This window comes from Sciurus vulgaris, assembly GCF_902686455.1.
Source record: "Sciurus vulgaris genome assembly, chromosome: 11".
In the NCBI taxonomy this organism is placed as follows: Eukaryota; Metazoa; Chordata; class Mammalia; order Rodentia; family Sciuridae; genus Sciurus; species Sciurus vulgaris.
The window spans coordinates 582,106-589,494 of NC_136472.1; positions in this window are offsets into that span (position 1 = coordinate 582,106).

Consider the following 7,389-nt stretch of genomic DNA (forward strand, 5'->3'; position numbering starts at 1 on the left):
TCTAGACAGTTGGCCTGTCCTCAGGCTGAGCCATGACCATGGATGGCCTCTCAGCTGCAACCCACACTCACCCACCCAAACCAAGGTCGACCTCAGCCAAACCTGCCACCTGGCAGTGCCAGCCCTCATCCACCAGCCCTAGGCCACAGGACTCCCCAGGTGGGCAGGGCCTCCCTGGCCTCCCTGTGCATATGTGGGCTCCCAGCCTCTGGAGTTGGATGCTCACCACCTGCTGCTTGCTTCTCTGTGCACCTGCCCCCAGCTGTCACTACACTCCATGTGGGCCAGAGTTTCCGGCTGGCCAGGCTGGTGACCTGGATTCCAGGTTTGTCCCCTTCAGGATGCTACACCCCAAAGATGGCCTTCAGGGGCTCTAAGACAGGAAGGCTTGCAAGGTCCGAGGATGGCTGGCTGCAGATACCCACTCCCACCCAGCAGAGCCCAGAACAGGAGCTTTCCCTGACCACATCTCAGGCCAGCTGAGCCTTGCATGCTGGTGACTAGTGGTCTTGGAGCCCTGGACAGAGCATCACACCCAGAAATTGGGGCGGGAGCTTCGAGGCCACATCATTAAACCAGTTTCTCCTGGAAGCCACCTGGAACCTCCTGAAGCTGCGCCTCTTCATGAGCTGTTAGGCAGAGAGCTGGCCATGACCAGGCAGGGTGAACATGCCAAGGAAGGCCCCTCACCTTTATACCCATTCAGGAGGGCCCCAGGGGGACATTTCTGAGAGGTGAGGGGCCCAGGAAACTGTCCCCCTCAACACTTGCCCACCCTGCTCACAGCAGTGTCCCAGGCCAGATGTCCATAAGGCCTAAAGCCCATCACCCATGCTGGCCTTGGTGGGGCACATGCCAGGTGGGAGTGTAGCCAGCTTTGCTACACACTGCCCAGGATGGGTGTGTCACAGGCAAGGCTAAAACTGGATTTGGAAAACTTCCACCCAAGCTGAGAGAGGCATCAAAAGAGAGCATCGGGGCTGCAGCTCAGTGATGGAGCACTTGCCCAGCATGGGAGAGGTTCTGGGTTCCATCCTCAGCACCACTACAAAACTAAATAAAATAAAGTTCTTATAAACTTAAAAAAGCAAACGTTTAAAAGAGAGAGAGAGCATAGACCTGTGAGTCCCAACTGACCATCAGCTGGTGGCATCAGTGGCTTCTCCTGCACCCTCTCTGCAGTGGGTGCTGCCTGCCTGACCAGTATCCACCTGAGCGCACCTGAGCCCCACCTTGGAGGAGGCCTTTGGCACCCTCTGCTGGTGGCTGTGTCTGCACTGGGTATCTGCCAGGGGGTGTCCCTGCACCAGACTTGGCTGGTTGAAGGGAAGTGACCCTCTGTCTCAGAGCTGCTGGGGAATCCAATCCTGGATGGAGCAGCCTTGGATCCAGTCCAAGGGTCTGGGTTCAATGGGTGGGGCTGAATACAGGGGACCGGTTGTACCTGATGGGGCTGAGCTGCACAGACTGTGTCCCTCTGCTGGTTGAGTACTTGGCCAGGCCTGGCCCCTGGGCCTCCAAAGCTCTGCCTCACATCCCAGGCAGGCAACCTGGGACCAGTGTTTTCTGCAGGATATGGCCAAAGGGAACTGGGGGTGTCCCATGTCCTTTGAGCTATGAACTGGATGTGGCAGTCGCCTGTCTCCCAGGCTAGCAGAGGTTGCTTCTGCCTTGGCTAGGACCCCACAGACAGGCAGCTGATCCTAATGGGGCAATGGGTTAGGGACAGGTTTCCTGCTTGGCAGACCTGCTCCTTCAGGGCAGGGTTGGGCTTCTGAACTCCACCTGCTCCAAAGAGACCTCTGCTGGACCAGGGATGCCTGACCTTGGACAGAGACCACCACCCTTTACAGCCATTTCCCAGGATCTCCTGCCCACCCTCACCAGCAGGGCTAAGCCTTCACCTCACCAGCGGGGCTGGTAGAAGTTCTGGCTGCTGTCTCCAGTCTGGGTCACAGCACCCCTCCCCCAGAACCTACACCTGCTTCCTCCACTAGCCCCCTCCCCATTCCCATCCTCAGGCCACCATCTGCTCTGTCCCCATGCTTCCTGGACAGCTGAGGAGGCCCCCAAGCCCCAGAACCCTATGCTTAAGCTAGCTCCTACTCAGGAGCTGCTGGTTTGGAGGTACCCTGGCTTCACCTATATGCTTAGGCCTCTGGGCTCCCAGGAGTTGTCCCTGTTTTTTTTCCAAGGGACTTCCCACCACCTTGCATGACCCCCTCAAGAGCAGGACAGAGTCACCAACCCCATCTGCCTAGTAATGGTCACACAGTATTAGGACAGGTTGGCCCTGCATGATCCTTTGGCTACTGACCCTAAGTGTGAGGCTGTCACTCTCCAGAGACCACAGATTAGAGGGGGACCATTTATAACCACACACTGAGCAATGGCCGTAGCATTCAGGTAGACTTAGCAGCAATCTGAGGTGCCAGCCTGGACCACACACAAGACACAGACCAGGTCACCTGAGGGCTTCAAATGCAATTTCCCTAATTCCAACAAGCTCATCCCTTAACCACTCCCCCCACTGGCCTCCCCTACCCTACAGGTCAACAGGAAGGAGGAAGTGTCTGGCAGTGCCAGTCCTAGTGGGACCCAGGCAGAGGGTCTGACCATGGGGGCTGGGGAGGGAGCATCCACCACTGGGCTTGTCCCCAATCCCAGACCTCAGGGAGGGGGCTCCAGTCACATGCCCAGCAACCCCCTTTTGTGTACAGGATTGCCAGGGGCCATCACTCTGTACCCAGCTGTGCCACCAGCAAACAGCTCCACAAACAAGGCCTCTGTCTGGGGACAAGTGTGTCTTTGTCCATTCGCCATTGCTGCTCGCCCCCACCCACAGCAGGCCTCAGCCACTTATGGCTCCTCAGTCCCCTAGGGTGCTTCCCACACTCTTCACAGAGGGCTTCCCCCCGTCCTTGGTAGAAAATGCCTTGCAAAGAGCTGTAACAGAGGCTAGAGAACAACACAAGGGCCAGCTGCTGCAGCGTGGGGCACACCTACCACCTGGGGCAGTGGTGTCCCTGGCATCAGGAGGGGCTCCTCTGGGGAGGGGCTGCTGGGGAAAGGCTCTGTATGTAGAGAAGCAAGGGCTCCCCACTGCCCCCCAACAGCGAGTGAACCGAGAAGCCCTGGTGCAATGTCAGCAGCCAGGGTACGAGGCCATGGGAGGAAGAGTGAAGAACGTGGCAAAGGAGGAGGAAGACTTCCTGGGCAGGCTTGAGGGAGGAGTGGAGTACTCCTCTCATCAAAGCTCAGGGCTGGCTCTCAACAGACTGGGGGTGGGGGGTTGCTGATCAGCAGCAAGAGCTTTGCCTTGGTTAAAGCAACACAGAGGGGCTGGGCTGTGGCTCCCAGAGCTCACAGGAGGCCCTGGGTTCAGTCCCCCGCACTGCCAAAAACAACAAAAGAGAATGAGGTTTTGGGTCTGGCTGCTTGTTTTGTGTGTCCTGGTAAAACATACGTAAGTGAATTTGCACTCTCAGCCATTCTCAGATACACAGTCTGGGGCACTAAGCACATTCACCTGCTGTGCAGCCGTCACCACTGTCCACAGCCTTGCAGCCCCCCAGACTGACCCTGTCCACAGTACATGCTGGCTCCCGTGCTCCCCGACCCCTGTGCTCCAGCCTGCTCTCTGGTTGCCACTCCAGGGCCTCTGGCAAGCAGGACGACACGGTGTTTGTCCTTCCAGGCTTACTCCGCATGTTGTCCTCAAGCTGATCTGTGCTGGGCGTGTGTCGCCCATGATTCCCTTCCTTTTTTGTTTTTTCCTTTGGTATTGGAGACTGAGCTCAGGGCACTCTACTACTGAGCTGCGACCATCGTACCCCACCCCCACTTTTTTTGTTTTTGTGTTTTTTTTCATTTTTGAGGCAAGAGTTCTCTCAGTTGTCTAGGCTGGCCTTGAACTTGTGATCCCCCTGCCTTAGCCTCCTGGGTCTATACCCAGGTGTATACCACTGTGTCCTACTTCCTCCTAGGCTATTGACCTGCGGAAACTGAGAGGTAAGAAATGCTTGTTGCTGCCAGGTGTGGTAGTACACACCTGTACTCATAGCTACACGGGAAGCTAGGCAGAAGGATTGCAAGCTCCAGGCCAGCCTCTGCAACTTCGCGAAACTCTGTCTCTGAAAAAAATCAATCAATCAATCAATCAATAAAAGGGGCTAGAGGTGTGGCTCAGAGGTAGAGCACCCCTGAGCTCAACCCCAAGTACCAAAAAAAAAAAAAAAAAAAAAAAAAGGAAAGAAATGCTTGTGCACTTTGCAGCCTGTCTTGGGATCATTTCTTAAGCAGCCACAGATAACTGACATGCTGGCCTCTTCCACCGCTAGCTCCAGCACAGCGCCGGCCATTTGCTGAGCAAAAAGGTAGACATGTGGTAATCCTGGACTTGCCACCCACTCAGCTATTTGTCCCATTTTCTGCCCCCTGAGTCCCTGATCTGGCCTGCTGGGGCCAGGTGATGGTCTTGGTCTGGCTGGCACAGGAGTTCCAGGTCTCCCCTTGCAGGCCTGATAGGTGGAACTGCCCAGGGCTTTCTCCAGGCGGCCTCCCCAAGTGGCCCTCCCACAAACCCTGCCCAACCCATGCCCAGTGCAATGGGTCTCCTGGCTGAGCCTCTTTGGACAGAGTGGTTCCTGCTGCCCATGACCTGCTCTGCCTGGGATGCCAGGGTCGGGATATTCAGGGCATCCTGGGAAGAGCCAGCATGTGGACACTGAGCAGGATGGGCATGCCCAACTCTGGAGCACCAGGCCCACTTGCAGAGCATGGGCAGCAGTCTCCTTGGCCTCCACAGCCCCCGCACTCCCTACCTACTGCTTCACTGCTTCCCACACTGAGATTCAGCTTGTCTCCTGTTCCTGGTTACAGAGACGGGGTGCAGCTCAGCAGAAAAGTGCCTTCCTAGCACACATGGGGCCCTGGGTTCCATCCTCAGCGCCACACAGAAAAAAAAACACAGAACAACAACAAAAGCTACAGGAGGCCACTGTTTAGGACCAAGCTGCTGAACTGGGCCCCAAGAAACCAGTCTGAACACCAAAAGGAGGCCACTCATTGAAAGTTCCACATCACCAGCCTAAAACCCAGCTGGTTACCTGACCTTCCCAGAGTCAGGATCAGAGATTCAGCCACATTCCCAAGCAGGCCAGCTCTTATGGATGACAAAGCTCACCCCACACAAACATGGAACCCATGTGAACCCAGCAGGCCCGTCCCCCTTGCTGTCTCCCAGGCTGCCCTGCTGTTTCTGCTTCCCTCAGACCTTTCCGTTCTATGAGAACAGCCTCTCCTGTTCAGCCTCTTGGCACACAGATTCTGGCTTACAGAATGAAGTGTTGCCCAGTTCTGATACTGAAGATAAAGCCAATTAAGGTCTGTAAAACTAAATTCCTGACAGGCGCGGTGCCACTTGCCTATAATCCCAGTGATGTGGGAGGCTGAGGCAGGAAGATGGCAAGTTCTCAACCAGCCTAGGCAAATTAGCAAGACCCTAAGCAACTTAGAACTTGTCTCAAAAAAAAAAAAAAAAAAAAAAAAAAAAAATCAGAAAGGGGATTTAGTTCAGTAGTAAAAGCACCCCTGGGTTCAACCAGGGGTGCAAATAAATAAATAAAATCAAGTTCTTGTAAGTTCATCCTCTGCCACTTGCCAGACTTAATTCCTGTGCTGGCACTGGAGTGGCCCTTGTCAGCTGGTCCCAGGTTCTCCCTGTCCTGAGGCCTGAGACTGGGGACCCCGTCTCCCCAGCCATTCCAGCACCTGTCTTAAGACCTGCCTATCCCTGGGTTCCCATTCCCTGAACAGCTGTGTCAGCAGAAAGCGGTGGCTTGAGGTTGAAATGAGGGAAAACCCAGACAGACCTGCAGTTCGGCTGCACCTATCACGGATCTCAGAGCAGTACTCTCCACCAGCTGTGCAGATGCCCCTCTGACTGGTGGGTCCCAATGGCAACTCTGCCCAAGTGGTTTCTCAGGAACTTGGGGGCTACTTTTGTCTATCCCAAACCTCTTGAAACCATGGACCCTTCATGTGGGCCTTGGTGGCCTTCTGACATCAGAGGGCCCAAACTCCAACCTTGGAGCAGCCATGTACCACGTTCTGAACATGTGTCCTGTGGGAGCCATGAAGTTTGATTATGCACATGCAGACCACCAATGGCCACTCTCCCTTACTGCCCACCACTCTTCCCTGTGCCCCAGATCACCCTGAGTCTTTATCCCATATATGCCCTTAGATCCTGTCCTTGGGAAGGTGGATTTGGGAAGGTGGATTGTTCTCGGGTCTCCTCCTGGCTGCCGGGTAAACAATTGCGTTCCTAGTGAGGGCATGCTCTCAGCAGGCAGAACTGGCCTGGTCAGGGGACAGGGCCTGCCCTTGCTGAGGGCGGAGGGTGGGAAGCTCTGTCTTTGCTGCTCCAGGCACACCCACCTTATTTAACTCAGGTGTCACATGCACCAGCAGCAAAGGGATGACTGGCTTGGTCTCCAGAGGCCTGGCGGGCAACACAGCCCCTCCATGCAAGGCTGGAAGAAAGAGACAACTTGGGTGGTTCCCTGAGTCAGCATGAAGTTCAGGTGCAAGTCCGTGGACACCTCCCTCTTCAGCCCAGCCTGGTGAAGCAAGTTTCCAAGCCACAGAGGACCTGGCTCTTGGAGCCTGGCCCAGCAGGATCCCTCCTCCCTTCCTGATCCAGTGGCTCCTTCTTGCTCTGCAAAATGGAACTGTGCCAGACACACCCACCTGTCGGCTCTGCTCACCCCACACAGATGGAAAGTGCTCAGGCCCTGCTGGTTGGGGATATGAGGAGAAAGGGAGAGAATCCCAAGTGGGTGGACAGTATCTGCCATGGACAGGGGGCAATCAGTGCTTCTGCCCACTCCAGAGGTTTCTCATTCTGTTTCTGGAACACAACGTGGGCATAATGGGGAAATGCAAAGGTAGGTGGTGGATCAACTGCCCTCTGCCCAGCCTAGAACCCTGTGCTTGATGGTGCAAACCTGCCCCTATTCTGGGGATGTTTTTTGGGACGATGGAACCCAGGGCTTTGCACATGCTAGGCAAGTGCTCTACCACTGAGCTATACCCCCAGCCCTCTATTTTTTATTAATTTGAGTTAAGAGTCTTGCTGATTTGCCGAAGCTGGACTTCGACTTGTGACATTTCTGCCTCGGCCTCCTGAGTGGCTGGGCTGACAGGCACTACTGGGCCTGGCTTGTGCAGGCACTTTTCTGTGTCTCCACCATCTTCCACCCAAGGGTGCCAGGACAGTGGTGGATGTGTTTGTTTTGTTTTTTGAGTGTAGGGTTTTTCAGGTAAAATGTACACATGATAAAATGCACAGTTGGAAGAATGTTAACAACTACCCCCTAGTAACCC